Source organism: Phalacrocorax carbo, chromosome Z (genome assembly GCF_963921805.1).
Source record: "Phalacrocorax carbo chromosome Z, bPhaCar2.1, whole genome shotgun sequence".
Classification (NCBI taxonomy): Eukaryota; Metazoa; Chordata; class Aves; order Suliformes; family Phalacrocoracidae; genus Phalacrocorax; species Phalacrocorax carbo.
The window spans coordinates 77,148,980-77,163,135 of NC_087548.1; the positions used below are offsets into that span (position 1 = coordinate 77,148,980).

The following is a 14,156-nucleotide window of genomic DNA, read 5'->3' on the forward strand; positions in this document are numbered from 1 at the left end:
TCAGACCTTGTAGTCAAAATAAGCAATTTAGCTAGGTCAAACCGTTCTTTAATAAAATGTAAAATACAGCGTAATATACAAGGTCCAAATATAAGTCCCAGAATCAACATAATAAGCGGTCCTGCTAAAGCAGACAACAAAGTGGTTAGCCAAGGTGAAACATTAAACCAGCTTTCATACCATAACTTGCCCGCTTCACGATCTTTTTTACGTTGATCTAACCTTTTCTGGAGTTCAGACATGGTGTCTTGGACTACTCCTGTATGGTCAGCAAACGAACAACATTCTTCATTGAGAGCTACGCATAACCCTCCTTCCTTTAAGAACAATAGGTCTAATCCTCTCCTATTTTGCAGCACCACTTCTGATAAAGATTTTACTGAAGTGGCTAAATTTTGAATAGATGGCTCTATTTTTGCTAAATCCTCATCTACAGCCATCTGCAAACTTTGTAACTCCTGACCTTTCACCAGGGAGGCTATGCCTGTACTTGCTCCAACTCCACCCGCTATCAGCAGTGTAGCTAGGGTTACTGCCGTAATTGGCTCTCGTTTTTGTCTATTCAGGTTTCCTTCAAAGTGGCGTAGCACCTCCTCAGAGGTGTGATAGATTAGGCAAGGAACAATAATCACCTGTATGCAAAACTGAGATTCATTAAACACGTTTAAGGATAGGCAAGGCGTTATTCCGATGTCTGAACAAACCCATTTAGCTCCTGGTGTCGGGATAGCCCATTTGTCCTTTTTATCTTTGTGTTTCTCTATATTGGTGTTAGTGACTGTTCGGCTGCACAAAGGCTGATACTTTTCGGGCACTGTGCCTATACATTTTCCCTGACCCGTTACTAATTGAATAGTAATTCCTTGCGTATGATTCCTCTGGTCATCCCATTGACATTCTTGTGGGTTTAAACCATTAGACCATCGAATCATACCTGGTTTTCCAACTGCCTCAAAATATGGTGGTCTAATATTATAACATAACCAGCATTCTTCAGTTAAATTTGGTTTGCTTTCATTAAGGGCACGATAAGAGGCTTGCATTAGATTCCATAAGGGGTCCTTGGGTTCTGACAACTCTAGATCTCTGGATAAAGAGAATTCAGTCACAGCGTCATTAGTTGTTTTCGAAGGAGAGCCTGAGGAAGGGGTTATGACAATTACGGGGGCCATCTTTTCTTCAGAGGAAGTGAGCGGATTCAGGACCAGATTTGGTCCTATTGGCAAAGGATCGTGGGGCATCGGTTTCTTCATAATTTGAAAAATACCCCCTCTATCTACACCTTGTTCGTAATATCTAATTCCCCAAAATTTTCCTACAAGCCAGAAGTCCTGACTAGGATCTTTTATGGTTATATTAATGCCTGTACATCCAATATCTTTATGATTACATGTATCATTATAGTAACTATCTGCGTAGCTCCAATTTCTCTTTTGACATATTTGTGGTGACCATTTAATTTCTAGATTTTGATCTCCAGATGCAGACCATTCAGAGGCCCATGTTTCGCATCCCCACTATGCACAATAATAATGGTCTGGAGGATTACAGTATGATTTACCAGGGTTTGATGCTGGGCATATATAAATTGGCTTGCAATTCTTATCCGTTTCTCCATCGATTAAGTAACGCAAACTTATATTGAAACTAACTGTTCCCCCCTCCATAATTTGTGCTTGGATTGGCTTATTTGGATATTGTATGTTTGTTACTGTCCAGTTCATGGGTTCATGAGGGTTTCCTTTTCCATTTGTTTGGGCTATTATCGATAATAAAACTAACGATATACCAGGAAAAAGGGTGTCTGTCAATTTTTCCAATTTAAGTACACTTTTACCAGTCTTGGGGAAGTTCGACCATAGCTGCTTTTGCGTCTCATTGTTCTGGTTCTTTTCTCCACAGTTTGTTCCTCCTCTGCCTCGCCCGTCGACTCGGTTGCTTCGAGCCACGGGGTGTACCATCTTCTCGGCAGCAAGGGAAATCTTTAGGAGAACAGCTGTTTCAGCCTTTCTGCCTGTTTATATAGGCCTCCCACTTTGCAGCTTTAACTAATGGGACAAAGCAAGACACAGCTAGTACTTCCCTTCTGCACTTTGTAGCCAAAATTTCAACCACAAAGGGGATTGATTCGTTGGAATGGTAACAATAATACTGAGGGTTTATTCCTTTGGCAAAAATTTCCACCATTCATGGGATCCTCGAATAATTTCTTGTTCCGACTCTAATTGTTTTTAATTTCCACTCAGTGAGAGTTCTTTGGATTTTCCAACACTGTGTGCAAACTCCTATCGGAGGGTATCCATATTCACAGTGTGTCCACCATTTATCCTGGCATACCTTACACTTGCAACGAGCAAATGGATAACAATCGCAGTTCAAATGATTGCATCTAATTCGTATATCTAGAGTGCTTATTAGCTTTTCCTCTATATTCAATATTGTGTTACTGCATAAGTTTAGCAATTTCCTTCAACACACTTTGTACGCTTCCATATATAATAGATAAAAAAAAAAGATAATTATAGCAAATATAAACAGCAATATACACTTTATACCAAAAGGTAATGCGGCAAAATAATCAACTAAAGTTCTTATCATTACGTTATCTTTTCAGAGTTATCTTGGTGTCACCTGGAGTACCGATTACTTTCCAGTGGGGTCTCGTCACTGGGCCTTTAATGCGACTGGCATGAGTCCATCCACGCTCAGCAGTCCGGACAGCTGTTTCTGTTGTAAGCAAAACAAGATAAGGTCCCTCCCAATTGGGTTTTAGGGTTTCTTCTTTCCACGTTTTAACCAATATCCAGTCCCCAGGTTTAAAATTGTGAATTTTTAAGTCCAACGGGGGTCGTTGCACAATTAGTCCATGTTCCCAAAGCTTGTTACGATGTTCTGCTAATTGTGAAACATATTCATTAATCACATGATCTCGAATTAAAACATTTGTTTGTGGACTTTCGATTCTATAGGGCATTCCATACACCAGTTCAAATGCTGATATTCCTACATCTGCTCGGGGCCTGGTTCTGAGAATTAATAGTGCCATGGGTAGGCACTTAACCCATGATAATTTGGTTTCTATCATTAATTTAGTCAAAATAGTTTTGATTTCTCCATTCATCCTTTCAACTTTTCCCGAACTTTGTGGATGCCATGGCGTATGGTATTCCCACTTAATACCTAAACTTCCTGTTAGATTTCTAACAATTTTTGACACAAAGTGTGTTCCTCTGTCCGAATCGATTACATCAGGTACTCCATATCGAGATATAATATGTTCAAGTAATACCTTAGTAACTTGGTTAGCAGTTGCCTTAGAGGTAGGAAAAGCCTCAACATAATGTGTTAAATGATCCACCATTACTAATAAATATTTGTAACGCCCTACCCTGGGTAGTTCAGTAAAATCCACTTGTATGTGTGAGAAAGGTCTGTATGCTGGGGAACGTCCTCCAAGAGGTTTTTGTCTCATGTTGTTTCGATTAACCTTTTGACAGGTCTCGCAGGCTGCCGTGACTGCCTTTGCTATGTTATATATGCTTATACAGGCAAACTGTTGATTGAAATGATCAACTAACGCCTGGGTTCCCCAGTGTGTTTTACTGTGTATTTTTGAAAAGATTTCGAGTGCTATGCCCTTCGGCAAGACTTCTCTCCCATCTGGCAATATGTACTTACCATCTTGTTCCTTAGCTCCCATTTGTTCTAGTTTTTCCTTTTCTGCAGACTCAAAACTCAAATTATTACTAACAGGTACTTGTTGCATAGTCAAAATCGTACTATAATTGCCTGCTACTCGTTTTGCTTCTGTATCAGCTGCATTATTTCCTCTAACCTGATAACTCATGCCTCGCTGGTGTCCCTTTATATGTACAACTGCTATTTTATTTGGTATTTTCAATGCCCCCAGAACTCGCCGAATTAATTCTGGGTGTATCAGTTCTTTTCCCTGTGAGTTAACAAATCCTCTCTCCTCCCATATTTTCCCAAAGGTATGTACTACTCCGAACGCATAGCGTGAGTCTGTATATATAGTTCCATCCTTTCCCTTCAGTGACACTAAGGCTTTCCACAATGCGTACAGCTCACAGGCTTGAGCTGACCAGCTGGCACTCAGGGGGCCCGATTCTATTGTCTTAAATTCTCCTTTATCCAACTTAACGATGGCATACCCTGACAATCGTTTACCTTCCACTATTCGAGATGACCCATCTATAAAAATTATTTCTCCATGTTGTAATTCCTCTTCTTCTAGATCTGGTTGAATTCGTGTTTGTTGTTCAATCGTTTGAAGACAATCGTGTATTAACTCAGTACTTTCCCCTGGGTATAAAAATTCGGCAGGGTTAACCGCTCCGACAGTCCTTAGGGACAGTTTTGGAGATTCTATGAGTATTCCCTCATACTTTAGTAGTCGGCTATCTGTAAGCCATTTTTCTGCTTTTTGTTGAAGCACCCCCCTTATGTGATGAGGCGCATATAGGACAACTTCTCCATTGAAGGTAATACGATTCGTTTCTTCAAGTAATAAGGCAGCAGCAACAATGATTTGTAAACAACTTGGCCAACCCCTGCTCACAGGATCCAACAGCTTTGATAAGTATGCCACTGGTTTCTTTTGTCCGGCCCATTCCTGAGTTAATACTCCGAATGCTGTTCCTTCATGTATGTTAACGAATAAATGGAATGGCCGCTTTAGATCTGGGAGGCTTAAAACCGGTGCTTGACTTAACTCCCTTTTGAGGCTGGTAAACTGCTCTTGATCCTGAGGGGTCCACTTGGGTATTTTGTCTTTAGACAGTTGTTCATACAAAAATTTAACTTTAAAGCTGTAATTCTCTATCCATTGCCTACAATACCCAAATAGCCCTAATGCTTGCCGAATTTGCCTCTTAGTGACAGGCATAGGTAATTCTAGAATTCCCTTAATGCGCTCCGGATCCAATATCTTCTTGCCGTTAAACAAATAATGCCCCAAATATTTCACTTTTTCCTCCACAAATTGTAACTTTTCTTGTGATACCCGTAGTCCCTGTTGTGCAAGAAAGTTTAGAAGTCGAATGCTTTCTTTTCTTACATCCTTCTTATTATTCCCTGCTATGAGCAGATCATCTACATACTGTAACAGCACATTTCCCATTTGTACCCGGTATTCTTTTAAGAGCTCTTCCAGGGCCTGTCCAAACAGGTTAGGGGACTCAGTGAACCCTTGGGGGAGCACGGTCCATCTCAATTGCTTTCTACGGCCTGTCTCTATGTCTTCCCATTCAAAGGCAAAATAATCACGGCATTCTTCTGCCAGTGGACAGGCCCAAAAGGCATCCTTTAAATCAACCACACTATACCAGGAGTTATGGGGTCCTAGCTTGCTTAGTAGTGTGTATGGATTTGCTACTACAGGGAACCGGGTGATAGTTCTTTTGTTTATTTCCCTTAAATCATGTATGAGCCGATATTTCCCATTTGGCTTCCTTACAGGCAAAATGGGAGTGTTAAAGGGTGACATACAAGGCTCTAAGATTCCTTGTGCTAACAATTGATCAATTTCTGGTTTTAATCCTCTCTGTCCTTCTAGGGATATGGGATATTGCCTTATCCTCACAGGTATGTGGGGTTCGGAAATTTGAATTTTAATCGGTGGGATTTCCAGTTTACTTATTGTGTCCGGAGAGTACCAGACATCGGGGTTAATTTGTTTTTGATCATCCACGGTCAAAGGATAAGCAGACACCGTTAGCTCTTGATTTTTTACTTTAATTTCTAATTGCAATTCAACAATTAAATCTCGTCCTAACAGATTAAATTCTGCTTCAGGGACGAGCAAGAGTTCACCCATTCCAAATTTATTTTCAGTTTCGAATACCACATTTTTGATTTTGCTTACTTTAAAGGGTTCTCCTTTTGCCCCAATTACTTGTACTTTTTCAGGGGAAACTTTACATCCCTCAGGTATTTGCCTAATAGTCGATTTCTCAGCCCCAGTGTCTACTAAAAAGGTGAACTCTTGTTTATGGGGACCTATTTTTAATTTTATCAAGGGCTCATGATGACTCCGGTCCCCTAAGATATAGAGCCCCCGACTCTCCTATTCCGTTTTTAATATTTCCTCATCCCTGATCCTTTCTCTGCAATTCGTCTTTATATGTCCCTTCTTTCCACAGTAAAAACATCTCTGTTCCTTCTTTACTACCACGTTCCCTTGTTTCGTTCCAGCAGATCTGTGTTCACCAGTCCGCCCTTTGCGATCCTCTCTGACTGCTGCTACCATCATTTTTACTTGTCGCTTGCTGCTCTCTTCTTCCCGCCTTACGTAGACTTTCTGAGCTTCCCTCAATAATTCATCCAACCCTCTATTCTGCCAGTCCTCTAACTTTTCAATCTTCTTTCTGATATCTTCCCATGATTTTGCCACAAACTGAGTTTTGAGGAGCGCTTGCCCTAAAGGGTCGTCTGGATTTACCCCAGAATACAGCTGAAGGGCTTTCCTCAGTCGTTCCAGCCACTCAGTAGGGCTCTCATCTTTCTTTTGTATTTCATTAAATGCTTTATTGATATTCTGGCCACGGGGTACTGCTTCTCTAATCCCTTGAATTACTATAGTTCTCAGGTCCTGCATATGAGTTCTATGCACCGGATCCTGATTATCCCAATTAGGTCTTTGGAGTGGCCATTTAATATCTGCTTGGGGTCCCTGGGCATGCTGAGCATTCCACAGTCTCATTCCTGCTCGTCTAATCATATCTCTTTCCTCGGTAGTAAATAATTGACCAAGGATAGATTGCATCTCATCCCAAGTATAAAGGTTTGGTCCCAAAAATTGATCTAATCTTTCTGCCACTCCGAGTGGGTCTTCAATTAGGTTTCCCATCTCGGTTCTTTTAAAATCTCGTAGGTCAGCCGAGCTTAGGGGCACAAAAATATATCCAATCACAGGTTGGGGTCCCCCCATGGGCATTTCCCTTAAAGGATACATCTGAGCTGCCCCTTTTTGACTCCTAGTTACGCGTCTAGGAGGAGGGGGAGACCCTTGTTCCGATTCTGGTGGGGGAGTGGGCGCTCTGGGGACCTCTGAAGGGGCTGCGGGAGCAGGAGGAGAAATATAAGGAGGGGGGGTTAGAAGGGTTTCGTCTAACTCTTCCTTCTTTTTCTTTTGTTCAGTTTTTACTTCATTCAGTGGATAAAGTCTAGCTCTCGGTCTTTCTAGCCACACTTCCGCATACTGACTCTCTTCTGGGTTAAGGGGTTTTTTATTGTTAACCCAGAGGTTTAATTGTTGTCTGACCCAATCCTCTTCTGACCCATAGACTGGCCAAACGACATCTTTAGAAATCTTCTTCCCTCCCCATATCCTAGTACAATATTTTATCATTTTCTGTTTATCTTTCCCTAGGGTTCCAGGGAAATATCTCCAATTGTCTAGGATATATGCCAGAGGGGTATTCTTAGGTACAGTGGGTACCTTTCCCATGGGAGTCGAAGGCTTGCTGCCCTTCGCCCCCATCTTCTGGAATATCCACAAGCATGCACTCACTCGTTCCCCTTGTTCCTGGCCCAGTCCCTCGCGGGAGATGGGAAACGCAGTACTTAAGGGTCCGCACTCGCCTGGTTCAATATAGCGAACCTCTCACTTGTTATATTCCAGGAAACCCAATCCCGCCCGAACGGTAAACCCGCGAACAAATTCGCCATATACTTACGCGCCCTGCGTCTTCGTCCGGACTCCCGTGCACAGAATTTTTATGGGATTTTACCGGTTTCTCCTTTGCTCATCATTCTAGAATTTAGGTTCGTCGGTAAGGTTGAGGTAAGCTGTCGGTCGCGGGGCCACGGATTGCCGCGGGGCGCCTCCCCGGAGGACAGAAGCTCACCGTTCCTTATCCGAGTCACGGCACCAAAATTGTCATAAATTGAGACCACAATGGATCATAATCCAATTAGAATTTTATTAATTGTAGCAAGTAGAATATGAGCAAATACAGCACTGGACGGCAGGGGAGTCTGCGCTCCGCCAACTACCGTACTGAGCAGTTCAAACAGTCTCTCTTTATACATCTTTACTTCCGTGTTCAATGAGATAGTGGAGGTACTCTTCGCATGCTTCAATTGTTGTTAGGGGGTCGTTTCCTGCTTCCTGGTGATATGGGGTTGCTTGTCCTATCTCTGTCGGTAAGTTTGGACATCTGATGGTTATCTTGCATAAGCATGCCTGGGCGGTATTCTTCGCATAACCTTTACATTGAGCTTAACATAAGTCTTAATAAACAATACCTTACTTCACAGTTCCTCACATTAAGCAATCCTGGCCTGTTCTTTGCACGCTTTCTGACGCAAACACATACAACATTGAAACGCGATTTCATTCCTCCTCTTTTCCAGCTCTGTGACAGCTCTACATATGAAACCCTGTCCTGGGCACACACTGCACTCACTTCCTGAAAATAAAGGACACACAAGAGCTGCTTCTCGTTCGAGCTGCTGGAAGCTCTTGCTCTTGTTACTGTGCATGTCTTTAATGACTCGGCGCAAACGTCTTCCCACAGCAGTTTTACATATAACGATGACAAGAAAATCCAGCTGCCTAATAAGGTTACAACAACTGTTCCGCCAGAGCTACTATTGCTGTCAGGCCCTCTCTGCAGTCAGCTGCAGGGTTTGCCATCTCTTATTTCAGCTCTCCTCCTCGCGGAAAATGAGAGCACAATTCTGACCCTGTCTTCTTCCTACTGCCTCCCTTGAATCTGAGTGGCACCAGGGTTAACTAGAAAAACAGCCAATAGCCAGGTAACGTACCAAGAAGGGACTACCTCCCCAAGCAAGCTATTCCAACGCTGTCATGTCCCAAACCACCGGGAAGAAAGGAGGGAAGAGCGCTTGTTTGGGCCAGCGTTTTCACTTCTTCTACATCACAGGTAACAGCACTGAAGGTGAAAGAACTAAACCCCTGACAGTCCTTGACTTAGTCCTTATTGTAAACATCTTCGTTCTCTTGTGGTTTCCTCCCTTGCAAAGATAGTTTCAGGGCTTTGAAGAATGCAACTTGGTGCCAGACAGGATTAAAAAGATAGTGAATAAGCTCGTAAATTCATTGATAACAGAGACTCAGGACATCAGTGTCGAGACAAGCACTCGAGGAACTAGTTTAAATCAACCCCTTGTGACAGTCCAAGGCTAAAGGACCGAGGAGCTCATTCAATGACTATATATGGGCAAAGGAAACCCAAAGTTCAACCAGCGGATAGGTGAGGAAGACCATCAGAGACCACTGGAGGACTCCCAAAGACCACTAAAAGGACAACTATGCATGCAGCTTGAGCTTTTACATATATCAATGAATCCTCGTGAATCTTATTAATATGTATGACTTTATAGTATATAATCTTTGGAGGTTTACCGAATCACTGGAGCACTTATGGTGGATCAATCCCCAGTGCTGCCCAGCGCTGTAATAAAGGATGCCTGCTTAATAGTGACTTTGTTGCTATTGAGTTTTATTTCGGGAACTTTCTGGATACTCCGCTTCCTCTTATGGGGAAGTTCGGACTTTGAAGGATAGTATCCACGAATTTTTGTATCAAAGGTCTCACAGGACACCTTCCACCAGCCAGGCTCTGCCAAGGGCTGACAGCAAGTCCAAGACTGTGGAGGGCTCCCCCTGGCCAGAGGCCAAACTCCCACCCAGCCCCGCCCGTCACTCCTCAGCGGGACGGGGGAGAAACAGGACGAGAAAGCCTGTGGGTCAGGACAAAGGCAGGGAGGGCGCCGGCCACTTGCTGCTGCGGGACCTGGTGAAAATCCTCGGCACTCACTGCCACCCCACAGCGATTCGGGCAGTCAGACGCAAAGCCAAGCCCCAGAGCAGCACCCTTCCCCGCCGGGGCCTCCCCAAGGCCCGGCTTCCCCCTCCAGGCCCCCCTGCACCCCGAGCGCTGCCGGGGACGGGCTACACTCGGCACCCACCGGTTTCCCGGGCTGCTGCGTCCCCTCAGGCGCTGCCCTGCCCCGACGGGGGCTCTCCGCAGGTGGTCGGGCAGGTCTGCTCCAGCCCCGGGCGCTGCTCGGCGCCGCCGGCCGCTCCTTGCTCTTCCCCCTCCTGCCCCTCGCTCTTGTTTCCTCACCCCACCGCTCGTCTCCGGCGGCTTCGCCGTTTCTTCCACCCGTCCTGGCAGTCGCACCCGTGCCTGAGGCGCTGCCCTCTGCTCGGCTGTTGGTCCTCGGGGCGGCCGGAACCGGCCGGAACCGGCCGTGGCTGGCCCCGGGCAGCCCCCCGCCTCCTCCCCCACAGCCCCCCCCCGGCCACCCCACACGGGCACCGGGGTTGCCACCGGTGACTTTGCCCCTTGTTCTAGTCAGTCCAATTGATCATCTAGATTTTCAGAGATGTTTGCGGTACGCACGCAACGGTCCTTATCACTTAAATTTGTACGTCCACAAACTCCATGACCACGCAGTAACAGCCAAATGCAATTACTTCACCCACTGTTACTGGGTTATTAGCTATTACGTTTTCAACGGTTCGGTTTAAGTCTAGAACCAAGACTCCCCGATCTAGGTTTTGCAACAAATTTTGGTAGCGGAAGGCAAGCAGCCGTGCAGTTAAACTGCTGCCATCGTGGATTCTCCCGAATGGCTGGAGAAGTTGCAAGATTGTATTTCCTTTACAGACAGATACTGAATATATAACTATCATCCTGGCATAGTTAGATTAACGACATTTTCCAAGGGGGTTCCTAGTGGGGAAAACAGGCACTTAATCTCTAAGAAGTCAAGTGCTGTTTCCTAAGCATGGCTCATCAAGGCTCTCTGGGCCATTGAAGTTTAACCTCTCCAGTTGGGGCGGAGGTCCATTTATCTTGATCAGGCCTGGGTGCCCTTTTTACCTGTGTACAATTCTTGCAAAAATCGACAGATTTGATTCGAGTGGAAACAGAATGTTAGAATATTGTGTGTTTTGAAACTCGTAACCATAGAAGCCTCACTAGGCAGCTACCGCTTTGTATTAAGAAACTAATGGAAACGGGGTGAAACAACAAAGAATTGCACTGGGAAGTTTCGTTTGAATCCTGCAACGCTAGGAACCGTATTTGTTAGTTGTCATATTTGTCAAGTCTTGCGAAACCAAGGAAAGCTGCTCTAGAAACCTGTTACACACCAGTGATGCTGCTGGGAAATCCCCTTACCCTTCCCATGTTGATTTGAACGTCAAGAATTCTTATTAGTAGGCATTAGCAGAGGTGACCAACGGTTATTTGGGGATATGAATATTGATGAAGTGATATAATCAAAGAAACCAGTCAATGTAAAGGTTAAATTTAACAGCGAACATAGCATGCATTTTTGTTAAACAATTTATGCAATAAAGATTTCACAGAAGTGTATCAAAATTGGAGAATTTCAGTGCAAAGGTGGACACGTGTTTGGCTGAGCTGTCCCCCGCGTCCCCAGCACCAAAATAAAGAAGTGCCTGCTCCCCTACTCTGTGTAGCTGAGTTTTTCCTCCCTCAGATTTGTAACAAACCAACTTAATAAAGCTCAGACTCGGTCAACATTATTCAGTAAAATCGCAGCATATTTGGGCAGCACATCTAATAGTTAATAGGGTCTGGGACAATAATGATGCACACACCTGGGTGTGTGCAACAGTGATTTAAGATGACTTTGAATTAAAGCACTGTAAAGACATGCATCACAAATCACTAAAGAGTCTCCCCTCCTTCAGGTTACAACCATTGCCACTTGGCACAAATTAAATCCAGTCCGTTGTCAGCTATGTAAAACTCAAGAAGCAAATGCACTACTTAGTGGGCAGCAAGAAATGTTTTTCCCTGTTTAACATACTGTTTCCCCAAGCCCAGGAGAATGTCTCACATCAAGGTTTTGGTGGCTACGCCTTCCCATTAAAACCAGTTCTGCACACTTGCCAGTTTGGTCTATTTTCCCTTTCTCAGGCGCTCTCCACCCTTTTCTTGATTTAAGATGACTTTGAAGTAAAGCACTGTAAAGACACCCATCAGAAATCTCTAAAGCTTTCATGTGACATGACAGAATTTATCCACCTTTTGGCAATCCGTCGTAGTCCTAGGAAGTCATTACAGGCCACAGAGCCAGCTGGTGCAGTGAGCCCTCACTTCTGGCCACCAAGTAATCGTCTAAGTTTCTCTTCTCAGGCCCACCCTGAAATCATCATTAGTCAGGCACTGAGCAGCACGTGTGTTTCCTTCGCACACCTAAGCTTGTGTCGAAACCAGCAAGGGAAAAAAAAGATCTCTGCAGTTCTGTAGCAAATTCTTCAAACATTCACAGGCCATTTCTTCTAGAAAAGCCATGTCAGCAAGGACAGGTAAAAAAAAGCTGTGTTAACCAGCACAAGGTCAGGGCCTGCTAACCTTACGGTGGTCCCAGCAGCTGCAGCCTGTGTCCATGCAAGTAAGTAGAAGTGCCCTGTAGAAGCCCGTGACAGGGAGCCAGGTTACAAGAGGCACACCAGATGCCAGCATCTCTTAGGAAAGCTGGCTTAGGGCTATTAATAAGAGCAACTCCTGCGCCACAGGAAGCACATCCACTTCAAGTACCTTCTTTACTCTGGGAAACAGGCTCCTGATGAGGTGATGAGGAAGGACAAAAGCAATTACACCTTCAAGCAGACCTTGTTATCTCTGATGTGATCAAAGTGGCCTTATCGTCTCCAGAGAAAAGGTGGAGCTAGCCTAGAACTACAGACACAAAAGTGAAAATACCCCTTTAGAAAACGGCCCGAAGAGAAACTTTTGACCCTCCTTCTCTTCCACCAGGCAAGGCTGACAAATATCATGTCATTCATCCGCTTTAACTCACTCACAGTGCAAATTCTGCAATCAGAATTTCTCAGGACACAAGGAGAGGCTCAGACAAGAGCAAATTATTTTTTCCTTGCCAATCCTTCATCTGTGTCTTGTCAATTAGCTTGTCATTTATGAGTGTATCTGAGCTGAGGGCCACAGGCGGAGGAACATGTGCAGCTAGGCCGGCCTATTAAATGTCAAAATAAAATATTCTTCATTTTCATGGCTTCTCTATCCCGCTCCGTTCAAGCTAGTAGAAACTACACTATCACTGCTATTTGACCTGCGAACGGCTTTGTTAAAAACTGGATTAATAACCAGCTCATGAATATCAGTCTGCCAGAGATAACACACCTTCTCTGTCAGTCTTTTAAAAGAAAAGACACCGTAAGGCCTCTCCAGAACAAAAATTACAGTGCCTGAATGAGAGGAAAAGATGCATAGTGACCCTTTACTAGAAAACTCAGAATTATTCAGCCAGCTTTTCAGCTAAGAACACTTGCATTGGCTTGAGGAACCGGAAAGCGCATCCTTAAAATACTTAATACTTAAAATACTTAAGATGGTCTGCATATTTCCTGCGGTCAAATATTTTTCCTGAGGGATGAAAGTAAAACTTTTTTCACCGTTATCATCTTGCTTAGTACAGAGGAGTGGATTTTAAATGTGAACCAGGACGTTCTTGCCAAGGGCTCTGAAAGGAGGAGATACGCAATGAGCTACAAAACCCAGAGGAACCAAAAAAACCCCACTGTAATTGACTGCTGTGATCTACTTCATCTCTCGTGGTGGGAGATCTCCTGTAGTCTTGGTTCATCACTCACCAGTTGCTTTACAGTGACGATCAGAGTCACGCTTATCAAAGCCAGTCTCAGGTACTTACTAGAGCTAGGTGGCTAACACGCAAAGGGAGGAGAGAAGCTACAAAAGGAAGAGGCTTTTCTTCAAGTTCATGCAGTGAAGGATTGCAGGTGCTGGCAGTTAACATGAGGCAGTTAACATGAGGAGGACACCTGAGGAGCGTTGATCTGCTCACAGCAATGTATTGCTTGCATGCCAGTCAGCAATGGTCCCTGAAAGGAGGAAATTGATACCTGGGCTTTACATTCAGTGCGAGAGTCTTCGGACAATTGCTTCACAACTGCTGAGGCGGAATTCCTGCCCGATGGAGTATCCTGAATGTAGCTTGCTCCTAATGCTTCGGGGAAACCAGGTTTCTTTCTTGTGTACCCAGTAATTATCCAGTGGGCTGGCACAGGTCCTGTTCAAACAGCGCCCTGCATTCAGCCCTGGCCCAGCCAGGAGGGGGATGTCCCACACATAGCGAGGCATGGTGAC

At 44.4% G+C, this 14,156-nt stretch overlaps 1 long non-coding RNA gene across 1 annotated transcript; it reads right to left on the bottom strand.

The window, feature by feature from the left end:
- Positions 1-2,225: 2,225 nt before the first annotated feature.
- On the bottom strand, positions 2,226-7,876 carry LOC135310559 (uncharacterized). The gene is made up of 2 exons (XR_010370649.1): positions 7,698-7,876; positions 2,226-2,727 (listed from the first exon to the last, which is right to left on the bottom strand). It is a non-coding gene; the product is annotated as an uncharacterized LOC135310559 (long non-coding RNA).
- Positions 7,877-14,156: the final 6,280 nt, after the last annotated feature.